This window comes from Balaenoptera borealis (assembly GCF_965194805.1).
Source record: "Balaenoptera borealis genome assembly, chromosome: 9".
In the NCBI taxonomy this organism is placed as follows: Eukaryota; Metazoa; Chordata; class Mammalia; order Artiodactyla; family Balaenopteridae; genus Balaenoptera; species Balaenoptera borealis.
Window position 1 is genome coordinate 39569127 of NC_138873.1, and position 21074 is coordinate 39590200.

Genomic DNA, 21074 nt, shown 5'->3' on the forward strand with positions numbered 1-21074 from the left:
AAAGCATCTAAAGGCAATAACTCCTTTGGAGGGAGTAATACTGATTATTGTTGGCTGTCTAATGTACGGGCTTTAAGAGGAGGGCCAAGATGTGATTTCCCCAAAAGAGGGGCTAAGGGAACCCCATGTTGTTGTTAATTCCTTCTTATATCCAGGCTGCTTCTTACCCAGAGGTCATCATCTTGAATATGAAGCCTCCTTTAGCCCTGTTTAGCATCTACTGTCTTCATCCTAAAGCAGGAAATAGGCAGTGGAAGAAATATATATATATATATATATATATAAATATATATATCCCAATTTCCCATCTCTCAAGAAAACTAGCCAGCAGGATACTGAGTGAATAAACAGAGCTGGAATTTTGAGCATTCATTTGGTTTGATTTTTCTAGCATTCCAAGTTATGTAGAAAAGATTTTACCATTATCTTGACAATTGACTTAGTACTTCCTATTTCCCATAAGGCAGGATGTTAAAGAGAAACAGCAGCACAGCCCCCAATACCACAGAGTCAATACCCTCATGTCCTTTCTTTAGTAAGAAATATATTTTAAAATATTATCTTTTAGAGCCATCAATTCTCTCATTACCTTAAGCCAAAGGCTTTTGCTGGCTAGCTGTAGTCTTATTTATGCACATAATTAATTATTTTTCCAGCAGATGGTTATTTCAGCTAATGGTTCATAGTAAACCTTCTTAACTATCCATTTATTATCAGACTATGGAAGGTGTGGCCAGTACTACCACAGGATGCTAGAAGTTAGTTTTATGCAACCATTAACATTACTCGAATAGGATATCTTGAACAAGAGATTTTTAAAAATCTAAGGCTTACATAATTTTAAATCATGAACAATCTTGTGATATCTATCAGCCTTCCAACCATCTCCCATAACAGAAGCCATTGTGCAAGGCCTTACTGTGGTGTGTGCCAAAAGAGGGTGACTCTCCCTAAGCTGGCGCAATGTCAGTGTTAGGAATACCCAACTGTGACGTAAAAGTACTAATCTCTCCTAGTGTTTTTATAGAACCTTTTCCTAGAGAGCCAAAGGCACAGAATCAATACCAACACCCTTTCCTGATGGTAGGCTTCTTGATTTAGGCTCATCAGCACTTACTCTCTATTAGCCAGATACTGTGCTTGGTGATGAGACACAGAGAACAACACATAAAATATGGGCCTTGCAGTTTAGTGACTTTCAAACTTCAGTGTGCCTAAGAATCATTTTGGAGGCTTGTTAAAAATGTATATTGCTGGTTCTCTTCCTCAGAGATACTAATTCAAAAGATCTGGGCTGGGCCCAGAAGCCTAAATTTTATCAGGTATTTCAGGTAATTCTGGTGCAGACAGTTGTCAGGAATCAGTTGATGAAGGTTTAAGGCAGGACACAGACTTTGTGATCAGATTGGTCACGTACTGTTTCCCCAGTTACTATCTGTGTGATGAAATGAGTTTCTAGTTCCTGGACTCAGTCTCAGTTTCCTTATTTGTAAATTCCTACTTTATAGAATTATTGGGAAGATGTATGGAAGGTACTTAGCAAAGGGCCTCATCTGGAGTAGAAACTCATTAAGCGAGTGTCTTTGTTAGTATTAAAAAGCAAATCTGGACCAACTTTACTACTTTGTGCAATCCAGTTGGGAAATGTTCAAAGTAGGAGTCTGGGGATAATTGAAGAGTCTAGGAGGAATCCACTTATGATGAAAGGCAGGAATGATTCAGCATTTACATCTGTAAAAAGTTAAAAGGTTTAGAGTGGTTGTGGGAAGAGACATAGCTGAAAGGCATAGAGAAGACATCCCTGACCAAAATGCCGAATAAGATGATTAGAGTATTTGATGCAACTAAAGAAAGGAAAGGGAAATTGCAACAGTCTTCCTAACAATTGGCAGGGAGGGTTATGGTCATCCTGATATGTGGGAAGGAACAATAATCTAAAAAAAATGTTAAAATACCATTTCAACAAGAGCAAAAAAAAAAAAAAAGCTGTTCTTTGTTGATAAAAAGAAAACAAAAACAGACAAACAAACAACCACCCTAGGGAACTTTGTCTCCAAAGAGCAAAGAAACAACAAATTGAGGACTTGGTAAGGGATGGAGATCATCAGATTAGAGATCCACATCCTGGGATTATTATTATTTTTCAAATGTCATGCAGTTAGAGTGAAAATAATGAACTATATCTGTTTTTCATAACATTTTAGTGGTCTTATTAATTTATAATATAATTAAACCAAAAACTATTATTTTAATTTTTTTCAAAAATTTTTTATTGCATTATTTTTTATTGTACTATTTTTAGCACTTTATTCGCAAACTTTTATGTAGTGCTTGAGTAAGGAGTTTCTGAACAATGGAAATAACCACTATTTTTGTAAAAGCTTATACAGTATGTGGTGTATGAGGCAATAAAGGTAAGTAAAAAAGTCATTAAAAGTGAATCATTGGAAAAATAATTTACCTTTGTGAATTGCTTGAACCCTAAAGCAGAGGACCGGATTGTCTTTTATTGAGACAGGAAAACCCATATGGCCCTAACCTACCTGGAAATCTTTAAGCTATGTTCCAGTATAGGGAACCAATCTAAAGCTGCCAAAAGCCAATCGGAAAGTCTCCTCATCTTACTTCCCCAAATCCCACCCACTAGAAAACCCCACCTTAACAGAACACTGACCAATCAAAGACTTTCTTAAAATATCCTCCTTTTGCTCTATAAAATTTACTCTCCTTTCAAGCCCCTTGCAGTCTACCAGAACTAAACAGATAGTAGCTAACTTTTCACTAGAGTTAGCTCTGAATAAACAGCATTTGATTAATTCTGTATGTGGTTTTCAACCTTCTGACAATTTTAATAAGGATTAATTTTTAGTATTCCTTATTCACGGCCATATACTGTGCTAATGTATCACTCGAGATTACAGAACCTGTGTCACATCATCGTCCCCATACATGTAGAGACACATCACAAAACATATACACGAATTTTTTCAGCAAGCAGCTTCCCCCATAGAAGCAGAATATACAATCCTTCAGTGTTTTAGCAAAAATAACTCCAGAGAAAGTACCTTTATGTTGGAACATTTGGTTCATTCTGGATGACAGTGTCATAACTTCACTGAATTGTCGGTTTTTTCCCAGTTTACTGCTATTGGCCTACCTCTTGCCGATCTCTTCTGCCGGATGATGGACACGATCCATCCTCATACCTTTATTGTCTGTCAGTTTTGAAGAAGGGGGGAAAGACGAGGAGACGGGACAGGAGCAAGTGTCAGCTGTGAGAATGGAAAAAGGTATAGTTAAATACAGGGTGAAACAAAAATCAAATAATGATTTGTATCTAAGCAGGTTAATGCTTGCCTGATACATTGTAATGCTTTGTAAATATTTTAAAATAAATAAATTGGTCATTAATAAGAAGAGTATACGTTCTTAGTCCTCAAATTAAGTTAATTCCTCTCCCACCCATGATTATAACATGAAACAGGTAGTGGATGGGATTGAGGGTACTTTCAGAGCCAATCTCACCTATAAATGAGTCAGATAGTTAATGTGGTTTGGTAGATTCCTAAAAGTCTATTCCTTCAGAATTTCTCCCATACTCAATGGCCATGGTGACTAAAACTTTTAGAACTGGAGGAATTTACTTTTAGAGAATCCTGGTGAATTGATTATATCTAATTTAGGGGCCATTTAGAAGTCTCAATAAGGTATCTGGAAACGACGACACATTGTTATGTTAGTATCCATTAATCCTTAATATTGACTTGTTCATAGGATTGAGAGTTTCAAAGGACATGATTCTGAGGGAATGGGAGTAATTATTCAAACAGGGACAGGAGTCATAAAAGAGCTGTAGGTAAGAGTGGGACATAAAATTTACTCATGCTGAAATTTTGGATAGGGTTGCCGAAAGCATTTCTCTATGTTGTTAATTACATGCAGTTGGAATCTCTTCTTTCAATTTCCCTTCCCTCCTCTCCTCTCCCCTTCCCTCCCCTCCCTTTCTTTCTTCCTTCTCTCTTTCATTTTACATTTAATTAAAGTAAAATCTTACAATTGAAGATCCTGTTAAGGGGTAAAATTGAAATGCCTAATTGGTATGATTTAGCATTCATTAATCACATAGATCAAAATATTGATAGTTTTAAGAACATTGGCAGACCTCACTGGGGAGAATGTAAAATGGGATAGTTTCCCAGCTCACCTCTGGAGAAAAGGTTTAGCATAAACATGACCTGAGAGGATGAGCAAGTCCCACCCAGATCACAGCAGGCCTGACTGCAGTCTTATTACATGGCCAGCTGACTTGTCTGGGACCTAGGGAACTACTCCTTAAATGAGGTCAGCAGTTGTGAAGAAAAGAAAGCTTGCAAAGGAAAATACCTCAAGTACTGAGCCTAGGGTGTATGCCGGGAATCAAAATAATGTAAGGGGATTTATTAACAACAGCTAACGCTTATTGAGCACTTGCATGATTTCAGGTCCTGTTTTAAGGATTTACATGTTCTAACTCATTTATTCCTTACAACAACCCTGTTAGGTAAGTATTAATTTTATCCCCTGTTATGGATGAGAACCTCATCAATATTAACAGTAGAGCAATGACCCTTCTTGTGCGTGTCTCATGGTGGTCCATCCAAGAGTTTCTTTAGGGTACCTACTTAGGAGTGGAAGTGCTGGATCAGAGAGAATGCACATCTTCTCCTCACTAGATAAGACCAAATTGTTTTCCAAATAGATTGCACCATTTTACCCTCCCAATAACACATGAAATCTCCCAATTTCTTTATGTGGTCAGGCTTTCAAACTTTTGCCAATTTGAGGGGTGTGAAATTGTATCTTATCTAACTTTGGATTTCTCTGATTACTAATGCTTTATCATATTTTCATATGTTTATTGGCCATTCCGGTTTTCTTTTCTAGGAATTTACTCTTTTTATTCTTTCCTCATTTTTATCGTTGTACTTTTTTATTGATCACATGTGATTACACGCTTTGGCTACTAATTTTCTGCTGGTTATATGTAGTGCAAATATCCTTTCCAAGACTTCCTCCCTCCCTTCCTTCCTCTTTTCCTCCCTCTTACTCTCTTTTTCTCATAGTGTTTTTTGACATACATAAAATGTTTTACATTTTAATATGGTCAATTTATCAATCTTTTCCTTAATGGTTTATTCTTCCCATCCTGAAGGCCTAAAGATATTTTCCAGTATATGGTAACCTCATCTTCATCATGTCCTAAGTTCTCAAATATTCTGTTTCTGGGCTTTCTTTCTGATCTATTTTTCTTCTTCTTTTCTTAAATCCCTGAGCCAATATCACATTGTCTCAATTAGTTTATAGTTAGCCAAGAGATCACAAGGGTGATTCTCCATACCTTATTATTCTTCTTCAGTATTGTATTTCTTTATCTTGAATCTTACTATTTTTCTTCAATATTATATTTAGTATTCTTGGGTCTTTGCTTATTCTTATACATTTGATAAAAAGTTTTGTTAACTTCAATAAACTGACCTTCTGTGAGTTTGGATGTAACTGGATGATTTAATAGATTAATTTGGAGGTGTAGATTTCCATTTATTTAGATCTTCTTCAATGTTTTCCAATAATATTTTATCATTTTTTTCATGACATCTTTTGTTAGCTTTATCTCTGGTATCTTATTGCTGTTATAAATGGAAACTTTAAAAAATTTCATTCTCTAGCTGTTTGCTATTGGTGTATGGGAGTATGATTGATTTTCTGCATTGATTGTTACATTGACCATGCATCTAGCAACATTACTAAATCTCTGATTAATTGTAGTTATTTGGCTATCAGTTCTCTTGTGAAAAGAGCACTTTTATTTTACCTTTCATATATGTGTGTATACATATATATATATAATAACAAAAGCACACACACATATATATATAACATATATGTAGATGTCATAATATAAATAAACATCTACGTATCTATGTATCTATAACCTATATACCTATCATCTATTATCCATCTTCCTATTCTTGTCTTACAGAGCTAGCTAGGTCTTCCAATACAATATTATATGGCATTGTTGACAGGGAGCGTACTTCCAGTGTTTCACTCTTTAGTGTCATCTTTGCTTTAGGCAAAGAGGAAATTTCCTCCTACTTTTGGATAGGCTAGGTTAGGCTGTAATAACAAATGACCTTAACATTTCAGTGGCTTTCAAAGAAAAGTTTATGTCTGGCTCACACTTTTTCTCCATTATAGGTCAGTTGTGACTCTGCTTCCATCACCTTATGCCAGGTAAAATGATAATGGAGTTGTCTCTGTAATATTACCAGTTACATGGTGAACAGTGTCTTGGCTCCTAAAGCTTCTGCCTGGGAGGGGCAGGACACATCTCTTATGCTTATATTTCATTGACCAAAGGATGTCTAATGGCCATGCCTGATTTAAATAGGTTGGGAATATACAATCCTCCCTTAGTGGGAGGGTATCATAAAGAGAGGCTGCAAATATTTTGAACACTAGTATAATTGCCCACAGTGGGTAGAGTCAACTGCTTTAATACCTATGTCTATTTAAGTTTTATAAAGACTTTTGCCCACAGTTTAAAACTTATGGAGTTATTTTATTCTCCCCCCTTTCTCTTTTTCTAAACCCAAGAAAGAATTTATGAATAAACAAGTAAACTTTCCTAAGTCTAAAATGTCTTGTTTAAATAATCAACATCATTCTTCACTTAGTTAAAAAGCTTTTGGGGTGAGAATCCTTAACCTTTGAAGCTAACTTGTTGGCATTCTTCTTTGTCTTGGGTCTGCTTATAACTGTTGTGATAGACACAGGAGAGCTAAAAAAATGCATACTTTTTTTCTTGATATAAAACCTATGCCCCTGGGCTTCCCTCGTGGCACAGTGGTTAAGAATCCGCCTGCCAATGCAGGAGACACGGGTTCGAGCCCTGGTCCGGGAAGATCCCATATGCCATGGAGCAGCTAAGCCTGTGAGACAAAACTGCTGAGCCCGCGTGCCACAACTACTGAAGCCTGTGCACCTAGAGCCTGTGCTATGCAACAAGAGAAGCCACCGCAACGAGAAGCCCACACACTGCAACGAAGAGTAGCCCCCGCTCACCACAGCTAGAGAAAGCCTGCACACAGCAACGAAGACCCAATGCAGCCAAAAATAAATAAATTTTAAAAATAAATAAAATAAACAGACAAACAAACCTGTGCCCCTGAGATTTTTCATATGAGGGTACTGGATATTAGAATATTGTCTTCCATGATTGACATTGTCTTAGGGGACAGCATTAGGGAATCCATAATGGTTTGAGATTATGACTGATTGTATTTTAGGAAATAATATATTTTTTAAAAGATAGGAAAAGCAAAAGGGAAATATTGGAAGACTCATTTGTCAAATATTATAGATTATCACTATGGAATGTGAATTAGTATAGTAATGGGAAGGTATATGTGTGCGTGTGTGCCTGTGTGTGTGTATATGTGTGAAGAGAAGAAAGTTAGAGAAGAGATTGTAATAGCTGCCAGAGAGTCATCTATAAAAACATTTTATGCAAGTTTTCTGCTGTATCAGACTTGAGAAGAGTACAGTCTGCTTCCATTGTGTTCCTGGGCATGAATGTCAGTTGAACAGCCCAGGACTCTGAGGTACTCTGGCTGAGTAGAGAACCTCAGTATGCTTGCATCTCAAGACTGAGATCAGAGTTTTTTACACTCTTCTTTCTCATCTATTTTACTTTTTCCTTCTTTTGAGTAAGTAACCCAGGGCCAAATCATTTAGTCATATGTATTATATTAGATTTCTAAAACTGCACACTCATTTTGAACACTTACCTTAAAAGTTTTACCTATTTTTAAAAATAATATTTCAAATCTTTTAAATATAAAAACTTCTTTAGTTTTCAAACATCATTATGTGAAAACTACAAAAGTAACTGAAGGCATAGGTAGAAAGATTCTTGGAATGGGGGTCAGAATGCTTGATCCAGACTCTTAATAAGCTTCTTTCTAGTTATGGGACTTAGGTAAATAGTGTAACCTCTCTGGGTCCCCTTATTCCCAGTGGTTAAAATATGTGAGTGGGAACAGGTAAAATTCATTGAGTAGTTTTTCACTAGGGTTTCTAAAATAACTTTTCTTATTGCATGTATTCTCTTCAAGGTAGGTCAACCTCCTTCAACACAAGAATGAGGAAGTAGGTGGCAAAGAGAAAAGGGTCTATTCTTATAATTAAAGTTAAAATATTTTTGGAACAGCTAGCACAAGTCTGTAATTCCTTAGCTAAGCATACAAGTTCTTCCATTGACTGACTGCTGCTTGTCTCTTCAATGTTACCATCTTTTCTCATGCCAAGCTAGTATACCTGTAACTTTCCCAGATAAACCACATTGTTTCATGCTCTCAAGACTTAATACACACTATTTTCTCTGCTTTGAATGTTCCTCTTTATCTTATCTGTCTTATGAGTCCTTAGTTAATCTTCAATTTAACAGCTCAAACCTTCTCAATCTCCTTCATGAGCCATGTTTGCTAGTTTCTTTGTACCATAAGTGTTGCCTAATATATTCACTTATCATGTCCTTCATCGTGGACTTATCTGTTTGTTGAAAAGGAGAATAGATAAAATCCTAGCACAACACTTGGCACATAAGTTGTACCCAAAAAATGTTGGTCATTATTATTGGAATTATTGTTCATCTGTCTTCTCAGCTCCTTGAGGATAGAGACTATACATGGTTTATTTTTACATTGCTAACAACACATTAAGAGTCTGGTACATGATAGGTGCTCAAAACACATTTGTTAAATTAATTAATTAGGAAATCTTTAGGAAAAAGTCTCTCCTTTAATTCATTAGCCCGTTCATTATTCTGAATTCTTATTTTTATACTTAAAATTACAATTTGAAAAGGAAATTATTAAATCCCTGTTTTACTTCTAGATTCACATAAAAATGGTTTCCACAGGCTGCAATCAGAGAAAATATATCTGTTACTTGGTTAAAATGAATGGCATTCCCATAACAAGATGATTTCTGATGCCAAATGTCTTTCCAAAGGCTTTTTGTTTTTTTCAACATGATATTAGTTTTTTATTGCATGTAACAATTTACCACAAACTTAGTGGCTTAAAACAATAGTTGTGTATTATTTCATCACATAACTTACTGTTATATAAGTCAAAAAACCAGGTGGGCTCAGCTAGTTACTCTAGTCTCACAAGGCTGAAATTAAAGGGGCAAATACTGTAGGCTTTTATCTGGTGGCTTTACTGGAGAGGCAATGTGCTTCCAGGCTTATTCAGGTTTTAACAGTGAGGGCTGCTGGTTGGAGGTGGTTCTCAGCTTCTAGAGAGTTATCTGCATGCCTTGACTCATGCCTATTCCATCTTCAAAGTCAACAAAGGCATGTTGAATCCTTCTCCTTACTTTCTCTTCTCCCACCAGCTAGAAAAGTTCTCTTCTTTTATGGTCAGAGTAGATTACATTAGGACTTGTGTGATCCCCCTATTTTAAGGTCAATCATGCTCTACAATATTATATAATCATCGGAGTGATAATAATATCATATTCATAGATTCTGGGGATTAGAACAAGACATCTTTGGATGACCATAGTTTTATCTACCCCAGTCTACTGCCCCCCTCCAAAGGTTCATATCCATTTCACATGTAAAATACATTCACCCCATTTCAAGATCTCCAAAAGTCTCATTCCAATACAACATCATCTCAAAATTCAAAATCTCATCATCTAAAGCATCTGAATCAGTGCAGATGAGGCTCCTGTGCACAATTCCTATCATCTGTGGACTGTAATACTAAATAAACATCGAATCTGCTTCAAACAGAAACTGGTGGGACATCAAGAAGATAATAGTTACAGACAATATGGCTTAAAATGGGAGAAAAGGAAAATAAAAGGGAGTTTCTATTCCAAAGAAGTTTTGAAATCCATCTGGGCAGACTCCCTTAGGTTTCAAACCCTGGGAACAGTTCTCTGTGGCTCTCAGCTCTCCCCACTGAGCTCTCAGTTCTACTCTCTGGGCTCTAGGCCCACTTCCCACCAATGGAATTTCAGGGGTCCAATAACCTTTCATTTTGTAATTTTTTTCCTTTTTCTTTTTTTGGTCTATACTAGCAGTATTTCTGTTGACATAGATTTCTCAAGAAACTTGTGCATCTCCCTTGGCACAGGGATTCATCTCAATAGACAGATCTCAAGTCCATAACACATTTTGAGATAATCTTTTCTCTATCTTTGGCTTCTGTTGAAATGGCTGATGGAGAGTACCCGTAAGCTTCCTAGAAACTCCCTGTTTTAAAACGATCTGTGAAGCAAACCCTTAATCTCTTGAGACTTAATATTCTGACCTTCTGGTCTTTCCAAAATTTGAGCAAAAGGGTGCCCAGACACACTCAGCTTTTTCTCTGTGCTTCACTTTCAGAAACAATCTCTTAATTTTAGCAATTTTTGCCATCAGGATAGGCTGAGGATTTCCCAGAGCAAGTCCTGGTTCCTTTTTGTTTACTGTTCTTTCATCAATTTTTCTCTCTCCTCTCACATTTTACTATAAGCAGCAGGTAAAAAACCAGGCAGCACCTCCAACACTTTGCTTGGAAACCTACTCACCTAAATAATTAAGTTTATCATTTAGAAATTCTGCTTTCCACATAAATTCAGGACAAAATTCTGCTAATCTTTATGCCACAGTATGATATTGATCCTCCTTCCATAGTTTTCAGTAACATGTTCCATGCTTCATGCTGAGCTGTCCCCAGTCTATGTACTTGACATCCATGGTTCAACTAACAGTTTATTCATGGCAGTCTAGGCTTCCTCTACAGTGCTCCTTAAGGTTCTCCTCAAACTTCTTTCAGCCTCCACTCACTGCCTAATTCCAGAGCCACTCCCATATTTTGTGTATTTGTTCTGGAAGCACCCCACTCCTGACACCAACATCTGTATTAGTTCTCTATTTCTGTGTAACAGATTACCACATATAAAACAGCTTAGAGCAACACAAATTTATTAGCTTACAGTTTTGCAGATCAGAAGGCCAATGTGCTGAATTTTCTGCTTAGGGTCTCCAAAGGCTGAAATCAAGATGTTGTCTTGATGGGCTGTATCTGGGGGATCTGGAGAAGAATCTGCTTCCAACTCATTCCTGTTGTTGGCAGAATAAGTTCCTTGGAGTTGTAGGACTGAGGTTCCTGTTTCCTTGCTGGCTGCTAGCTGGGGGTGGCTTTCTGCTCCTAGAGGCTCCTTGCATTCTTTCTCTTATGTCCCCATCCATCTTCAAACCAGCAATGGTGTATTGAATACTTCCTCAGGCTTTGAGTCTATCTGACTTCCTCTTCTGCTTTTCTCTTCTGCTTTTAAAGGGCTCATGTGATTAGATCATCTCTCTCCCACAAATAATTTTTGTATCTTCAGATCAGCTGACTTAAGACTTTAATTACATCTGCAAAATTCCTTCAGAACAGTACCTAGTTTGGTATTTTATTGAATACACAGGAGTTGAGAACCTTGGGTTGGCATTTTTAGACTTCTTCCAGGTAAAACCATTACTAGAGAATTGATTTAAATAAATCATCTTGAAATCAAGATATGCAACACTTTTTTTTAGTACAGTGTTTGAAATATATATTAAACACTATTTTATATTCTATAACTTCTTTAATGATGATAAGCATTCCATATTACTCTTTGGACATGTAATTAACACTTCTATTTAAAGAAAAATTGCTACCTTATTAATAGGTTTCCCTGAATTTGACTAACATCATCAGTGATTTCAAAGTTTTGGCCTAATTATAGATCTTTGTGATCCTCTAATGTATATGTGTTTCTATCATAGTGTAAGACAACACAGAGGATCACATTTTTAAATCAGAATTAAATTAAAAATCTTAAAATAGTCACACAACTCAATTGCAGCCAATAATTTGAAAGTGGAAGTGAGGCTTCTGGGAAAATTCTTTCCAAAGAGCCAGATTTAGCTGGTATATGTCTTTTTGCCCTTCTTCCTGACTAGACTGTGGATGAGTTCCAGTTGTGGAGCATGCATCTTATGACCACAAAGCCATCCCGACAGAAGGATCCAGAGGAATGCAGAGACTTGAGAGCTGATATTCTTGAGCTGCTGAACTAATGCCACCAACAACTTATCTCTGGACATCTCATGATGTGAGAAAAACACAACACATTATTTGTTTACACCACCTTTTTGGGGGGTTTGTATGACTTGGCTGCAATTTTTAACTGACATAGTAGTTCAGAGTAGTGCCTAGAGAAGATACAGCCGTAGAGGAGGAAAGTACATAAATCCTTTGACCTGTCAAAATACTTGATTTATCTCTCTCATGACATTTGTGTGCCACTGCTGTGTAAATGAAAATCTAATCTCCTGTACTGGTCTAAAAACTCATAAAAGGATATCCATTCTTTGTCTCTACCACATGTTAGCTTAGTTAAATTCACCCTAAATATTTGTTGAATGACATCAATAAGGGTAAAGATGCCTCCAATTTAGACTCTTGCAGCTTGATGTGTAAAAAATATTTTTATTATGAGAAGGGAATAGGAGAAAAAATAAACTCTGATAAAGGGGAAATAGGAAAATCTCCTAATGTGACTTTGCAGAGAGCATTCCAGAAAACTAACAATCATCATCCTCATCAACATCACCAAAGAGTGTATTCAGGTAAGAGAAGGCATAACCAAGGAAAATATAAAAGATCGGCATGGAATTGTATGAAGTATGTCAAGAATCTTGAAGAAAATATTCATGACAAGCAAGATGGGGAATGCTTTTAAGTTATGTTCTGGGTAAGACCTGCTTGACCTGTGTTGTGTGATTTTCACAGATGACTGTAAAAACGAGGAAATTCTTATTTTTATTCTGTGCTGAGTAGCACAATTTTCAAATTGGAAAAATGTAGCAAGATTTTTTCCTTTCTGGGTGCTTTATTTCCACTTCTCACATTTATTAGAGAGGCCTATACTTAAAAAATAGATTAGATTATAAAAGAGTTAGATTTATAAAAGAGTCCCTAACTTCTATAAATTATTATCTCCAGATGGGGAGAAATTTTGTTATAACTTTAGTGAATAAAATACATACTTGGATATCACTTATTATTAGTTGATTATTTTATTCTTACAACAAATTTTTTGAGACCCTACCTGGGAATATAGCAATAAACAGCTAGATCTGTTTTTTTGTACCCTGAAATTAATGTTTTCTGGGGAAGATAGGGACCAAAGGGGTAAGTATGATGAGGTGTGAGCACTCTTAGGATGGGGAAATATGGAAGTGACGGAAAATTTGAGCAGGGAGAAACTTATCCTAGCCCTGGTATTGTGAAATAATGGGAAGATAGGAAAAAGACCAGAGAATGTTTGGTTTAAATCTGGTGGAATAACGATCTGTGCCTCCAAAAAGTGTCTCTTGGTTTTGAATTTAAAAACTATTATCAAGATTCTGGAATTTCCCTGTTTGGCAGATTTTTATATTCTACATTGTGAGCTAAAACACTAAATTTAAAAATTTAAAATACTTACATGTAGTATTCATGGATTCATGAAATTATCAGGATTAAGTACCATGTTATAAGCCAAATGAGTGGTAATTACAGAGAATATATTTTTATGTTTTCTTAATTTCTCTTTCTTTTCTAAGCTATTCCATTTATAAAAATAAAGAAAACAACAAAACAAAAAAGAAAAAGCCAGACAAAACCAACTCAATTTCATGTAAAATAATTTATTATGATATTTTTCCTTGCTGTGGAACACTATAAATATAACTACTTTCAAATTTCAGAAGGGCTTATTACTTCATTCTGTAAAAATCTCAATTGACAATTTTATTGTCAATTTAATAAAGTCAGAATGTTGCATATGTGTTTTTTTTCCATTTCAAAATTAAATATCCTTTATATGCAAAACATCCTTCACAACAATGTTTTCCTCACATGCTACTCCCGTGATTAGTACTAGCTTATGCTTTATAGCGCACTCAGTATCTTAACCCACAGCCAGGTTAATTGTGAAATGGTTAATTTCCAGAGAAAGATGGACTTTTAAAACAGATCTCAGGCATATGCATTATTAACCTGAAGAGAAACATTTGCTTAGGATGTTTCAACAACACTGGAAAGGATAGGAGGGGATGGAGGAGGAAAGAAGAAGGGAAAGGGAAAGGAAAAGACAGGTGAAAGAACAATTTTATTGAAATACTGATTATGGAGTTTCATTGAATGGCCCAAGTGATGGAAAAATGGTCCAGGCCAGTGTTTCTCAGCTGGTGTTTGTACAGTTCATTTGGGACCTTTTAAAGATGCAGATTCTGATTTGTAGTATGGAAGTGATGACTGAGATGGTTTATTTTTAACAAACTTCCACAAGTTTCTGGTCTATGGATTAGCCAGGGTCTAGATCTGTGGTTCTGAGCATTGGCTCACATGAGAAACACCTGGCAAAATAGAAAAATCCTGATGCTCAGGTCACACCCCTGAACCATTAATCTAGAATCTTTGGTACTGAGACCCAGGTTTCAGTGTCTAAAAAATTTCCTTGTGGATATACCAATATGCAGCCAGGCTTGAGAAACCACTGGTCAGAAGATTATTGTCCCTCATCATTGGCAAGAGCTGGTGGATTCACTCCAGTGGTACTTTAGAATCACTCATAAACTGAAAGTCAAATTACTCTATTACAACAGACTGCAGCTGAGAAAACAAAACACGCACCACACTATTTAAATAAAAACCCAGCTCACATAGGATATGTTTGGCTGCATAGACCCTCAGAAATGTTATTGTTTCTGTCCTTGCACAATTTTGCTATTGAGTTCCTGCATATAAGCACGTCTTGGGAATAGTGGTTGAAATAAGAAAAATAAGCCATTTAGTTTCTCCCTGCATGAGACTGGAGTGATTGGAAGGCCAATTTCTTCACATCAACTTGCCAGATCTCAGGGATGGCAGGATTTCAGGGAATGGATCTTTGAGTGTTGGTTCTAACTTATCCTGGTCCATTTCCTACAGTGTGAGTTTCTTGCCAATATAGTACTTCTGATAACTAGAATTACCCCTATTTCCCACATATACAGAAAAGTATGTCTTAATTTTTAACATATCATTGATTCTTAGAATAGTTTTCCTTTGCTCAAACGAACTGCATCAGCTAATGTTCTTAACTGAAAGCAACTGAAAAGGAGTCTGGGTGAATTAAACAGAAAAGGAGTTCATTTAAAAGGATAATGAGAACCTCACAGGCCTGTTGGAGATTTGAAGAACCAGACTCAAGGCTAAATGGCCAGGAAAAATGCCCAAACCACACTGTAGAACTGTCTGAAGGGAAACTGCTGCTGCTGCTGCTGCTAGATGTTAGAATTTTCCCTGCTGCAATTTTGCGCCAGGAACACACGTCAATCGCTTTGTGGCTGAGAGCTGGACACACTCTCACTTCCACCCTCACTAGAAAACCATGCTGTATAGTTCCTCACATTGCTCACTAAGTTCTCCTACTGGAATGTCTGATTGAGTTTCAGGATTACTCCTCACTGCAGGGGTATTTTCTACCTTGGAGAGGCAGGAGTTAAACAGTGGGAAATTCCTCATACAGAGGAAGGGTATTCAAAACATGCTGGGGCAATAAAGAAACACTACTGTCTACCGTCCTTCCTAGAGTCCTCCTTTTGTAATTCAAGTCAGTATAGGGAATAGTGCAGTTTTATTGCACTTCAGTGAGCATTTATTCAGTTCTGCTGCATACTCAAGATGTAAACAAGACAAAAATAAATTGGTGTAGAAGTGCTTACAGTTTGTTAGGAAAAGTTTTGAATGGATTATTTTAATATAATATTGTAAAATGTAATGGGTTGAAATATATTCAGAAGAGGAGACCTTAGTGCCACAAACTGAGTGCAAAGCGGGAGAAAATAATATACCATTTTAAAGCTCATTTGCCTTGACTTAAATCAGGTACAGTGAAATAGCTAATATAGTATTGTATTATATTTGTGTTTTTCTGTAATATTCTCACCAAATGTTATATAAACTCTTCAAGGGAAAATATCTATCTTTTAAATTTACTTTTTATAGTATCTAGCATGTAACTAGGCATGTAGTAAGTGCCCAAGTATTTTTACTGATTTGAATTATTTTGGGAAATGTACAGTCTAAATACTCCAAAACATATCCAACCACACTGTGTAAATAATATTGTGGAATAAAATATTATTTTAAATCATTTGCTGCTTGACCATCTGAATTATAATTAACAGTTGATGGACTGGCAACTGAAAGTTTTAAGATTGTTATAGTTTTCAGGGGATTAGGCCTTTCTAACTCAAACTATACTGAGACAAGATTCATGTGAAAATAGATTTTTAAAAAATTGGCATTAACAGTTGTCATGATATGAATTACTCTGCACTCTATTATTAGTTTTTAAATTTTTATTTATTTATTTTTTTATTGAAGTATAGTTGATTTACAATGTTGTGTTAATTTCTGCTGTACAGCAAAGTGATTCAATTACTCATATACATGCACTCTTTTTAAATATTCTTTTCCATTATGGTTTATCACAGGATATTGAATATAGTTCCCTATTTTTTTTTTTTTTGGACTTTATTATTATTATTGGTGTTGTTATTCCATATTTAAAGGAAACTTTTCCACTACTAGGTTTGTGTATATGACCTCTTCATGACTAGGAGGATGGAAATGTCTCAAGTTTCTTGGGCATACTTGAGATGTCCATAGGTTAGGAGGATGATTATATATCTGAGTAGGGAAAATCACAATGCTCAGGAGAAAAAAGTATGCAAAACAATACAGTTTGCAAAGAATAGGAACCCACTGGAAATAGCTTAAGCAAAAAGGATAATTTGTTAAATGGATAGTTCTAATTTTTTTTTTTTTTTTTTTTTTAAACTTTGGGTTTATTTATTTATTTATCTTTATGGCTGTGCTGGGTCCTCGCCTCCGTGCGAGGGCCTTCTCCAGCCGCGGCAAGTGGGGGCCACTCCTCATCGCGGTGCGCGGGTCTCTCATTATCGTGGCCTCTCTTGTTGCGGAGCACAGGCTCCAGACGCGCAGGCTCAGCAATTGTGGCTCACGGGCCCAGTTGCTCCGCGGCATGTGGGATCTTCCCAGACCAGGGCTCGAACCCGTATCCCCTGCATTGGCAGGCAGACTCTCAACCACTGCGCCACCAGGGAAGCCCCTAATTGTTTTTTTTATCTGCAAAATATTCATTGTAAAGTTGTACTAAAATATATTCACCTATTCCTCTATTCCAGGTGGTTTCTAATGTTTTTACAATTAAAATAATGTTGCAACCTCCATGTGCACATAGTAATATATTATGATATTTTTAACAGAAGTGGTGTTACTGGATATGGCAGATTCTATTATTGTTAACATTTACTCAACATCCCCCTTCCCATAACCATAAGGGAATTATACATCATCAACATTGCCATGTAACTTAGTACCTCCTTATGGTGTTATCAAAATTATAAGGTTGTTCCTAATATTTCCTTATCATTTTAATGTCTTTAGGATCTGTGGTAATGTCATTTATTTCATTTATCATGTTGGTAATTTGCATTTTGGCCTCTGATTCTGTTGATTCTTTTATCTCTTGACATTCTTCTTCTTTTTTTTTTTCTTTTCCTTGCTTTTACTAAAAAGTAAATTGTGATGCTTAATAATATTCTGGTACTCAGATATATGGTCAAACATTATTCTGAATGTTTCTGTTTGGGTGTTTGGGGATGAGATAACATTTAAATCAGTGGCCTTTGAGTAGAGCAGACTGCCCTTCATAATGTGGATGGACCTCATTCAGTCAGTTGAAAGCCTCAATGGAATAAAAGACTGACATTTCTTGAGCAAGAGGGAATTCTGCTAGTAGCCAGCCTTCAGACTTGCACTGTAATGTCAGCTTATCCCTGAGTCTTCAGCCTGATGGCCTTCAGACTTCAACTTCAGCATCAACTCTTCCTTGGTCTCCAGCCTGCTGGCTCACCCTGCAGATTTTGGACATGCCAGCCTCCGTAATCACATAAGCCAGTTACTTACAACAAATCTCTTTCTATAAACACACACACACACACATCCTATTGGTTCTATCTCTCTGGAGAACTCTAGACTCACTGACATGTCTTGTAATGTTGGATTGAACACTGGCCACTGTATAGAGAAGAACTACAAAGGCTGACAGAAATAATACTTATGCTTTGGAATGGCATGCATCTTTTTCTGTCGGTTCATTACTGTGGGAATTTAGTTCAATATAATTAGTAGTTGAGTTGGGTTTAGGTTTCGTTGTTGTTATCATCATTCTCATTACACATTAGGCTACAAATTTCTCCAGTGGTGGCCTGACAAGGCAACCAACTGAACTGAATTTCAAAGTGTGACAAGTCCCTCTGAAAAGAAATTGAACACATGAACTCTGTGTGCTTATTGTGGAGTCTGGGGTAGCAGATAGTTTATCTCAGTATTCTTTCCTCAACCCTGATATTTAAGCAGTCTTTGTACTTGGTATTCTTGTCCAGCCTCGGTCTTAGGTAGAGCCTGTATGCCTGGACTTTAGGAGTAAGGCCTTCTCAGTATCCCTGGTCTTCCTTCTTGTGACAGAAGAGATATGTATTATATCTTTGGAGAGGCTTGGGCAGGATCGAATTTTCTTCCTCTTTCCCAGTGGAAGCAGACCTCTGCTTTGTATCAGTGTAGGATTGTGGGCTAGAAGATTCTCCTGCCTCTTCCACAGAAACAGAGAGCTGTTTCTTCAAGAAGCAGTCGATCTTTGTCTGATATTTTGGGGTGGAAGATAAGGATTCCTTCTACTACTTAAGCCATGCCTAGGGTGTGGTGGGCAAGAACGTTTGATGCCTCTTGCCCAGCATCTTAAGGTTTTTGCTTTATGTGAGAGAATGGAAGCAGCACTGCTTTGTGCCTCTGCCTTATTGGTAGCTGATCAACACCCACATGATGTCCCCATTGAGGGGAGTGGCTCTCCCTGGTATCCTCTTCTGCCCAGAATCTTTCTTATGAGTACTTAGCAGAGATCCACGGAAAAAGAGTTTGTGAGCGAGCAAACAGTTACAAGCCCACACTTGGCCTTTAGGAATTTCTTAAATTTTAGCTGATTTATTCTTGTTCTTTTTTTTTTTTTTTTTGGCAGCCACCTCTTCCTCTTGTGCTCTGTCATAGATGAAAGAGTTCATGTGACCAATCTCTTTTCAGAGGAACTTGTCACACTTTGAAATTCAGTTCAGTTAGTTGCCTTGTTACCAGAGGTGTCTGATGGGTTCAAGAAAAGTTTTGTTTTGTTTTATTTTTAGATTATCTGTATTTTTCTTGTTGTTAGGATGGAAATGATGTTCTCCTGAAAGTTTTTACACTCTAAGAAGATTAAAAAAAAAATTTAAACAGCTTATTGTCTTTTAAAGAAATTAAAAAGAGAAAAATTTGTCTTTTGTATTTATCCATATATTTACCATTTTCAGTGATTTTTTTTTTCTTCCTGTTTGAATTTCTACCTGTTTTCATTGCTGTTTGAGGGACTTCTTTCAGCATTTCTTAGATCTGCTGGCAGTAAATGTTGTCAAAATTCCATGTATATGAAAATGATTTTATTTTGTGTTTATTTTTTGAAAGATAATTCACCAGATACAGGATGCTATAATGACAGCTCTTTTTTGTTTTTCCATTTCAGACCATTAAAGATGTTGTTCCATTGTCTTCTGGCTTCAATTTTTTTTTTTTTTAACTAGAAGTCATCTGTTATTCTCATTGATGTTTCTTGGTATAAAATGTGTGGGTTTTTTTTTTCTCCTTTGGCTTCTTTTAAGATTGTTCCTTTTGCCTTTGGCTTGCAGCAGTTTGACTATCATGTAAGGATGTGTTCCTTTTCTCTTCTTACCATGTAGAATGGTTTTCTTTTTATTTAACACTGAGCAAACAGTTTTTCTCCTATACATAGCATGCTATCAAACCAATTTTTTGAACTTTTTTCATCAAAGCTTCTATGGATAAGGGATTTTATTAAGCCTGATCCTTCAAAGCTTATAATGATCTTCCTTTACTTGATTTTAGACACCATGCATAGCGTACATTATAATAATATTTAGATAATCACTTTTTTATGCTTGCTCTGTTCCAGGCACTATGATGAGTACTTAAAAGGCTATTATTTCCTTTAAACTTCATAACTACCACGTGAATTAGGTACTATTATTCCCATTGTACATATGAGAAACTGAGGCCTAATGAGATACAACACATTGTCCAGGGTCATAAAAAATGTGTTAGAACCAGGATGTAAATTATGATTCCAAAGCCCTTACCTGTGACCATTCAGTATGTTTGATAAATTGAATTTTTTGCTTATGATTTTTAAAAAATATTTATTTATTTATTATTTTTGGCTGCGTCAGGTCTTAGTGTGGCATGCGGGATCATTCGTTGTGGCTTGCAGGCTTCTTCTTTAGTTGTGGCGCATGGGCTCAGTAATTGCAGTGTGTGGGCTTAGTTGCCCCATGGAATGTGGGATCTTAGTTCCCTGACCAGGGATTGAACCTGAGTCTCCTGCATTGGAAGACGAGTTCTTAACCACTGGACCATCAGTGAAGTCCCTTGCTTATGATTTTATTACACGATTTCTTATAATATGAAGATATTTGTCAAACTCTAGAAGATTATTTTTGCCGTGGAATTTACAAAATTACAGAAAAATAATGTTAACCATGATGAAAGACTATATTTTACTGGGTTAGGCAGAATATCTCACCTTATTTGTAGTTTAATTGCACAATTTTTATTAAAAAATTTTGTTGTTTTGTTTCAGTGTCAAAATTCAAGAGGTAAAACTAATGGCATTAAATGCAGAGAAGAGCAGGAAGTGGGGTGTTATTTGCATAGCATATGTCCAGCTGATGACTGTTCAGCTAGAAGCAATTCAAATTACGTGTCTTTATCTTTTAATAGGTACCTTTACTTCACTAAATGAGAGTAAGGAGCCACGTTTTACTTGCCTTACTAAATGATATGTTG

At 36.3% G+C, this 21074-nt stretch overlaps 1 long non-coding RNA gene across 3 annotated transcripts in view; it reads right to left on the minus strand.

Annotated features, from left to right (window-relative positions):
• The window catches only part of LOC309635288, a 106624-nt gene that overhangs the window by 12338 nt on the left and 73212 nt on the right, over window positions 1-21074 (minus strand). For 2 of the 3 annotated variants that reach the window (XR_014248728.1, XR_014248729.1), the window contains one exon: window positions 474-3272. This is a non-coding gene — a long non-coding RNA (uncharacterized lncRNA). Of the gene's footprint in view, window positions 1-473; window positions 3273-21074 lie in introns of those variants that run through there. The other variant, XR_014248727.1, reaches the window with a different exon arrangement.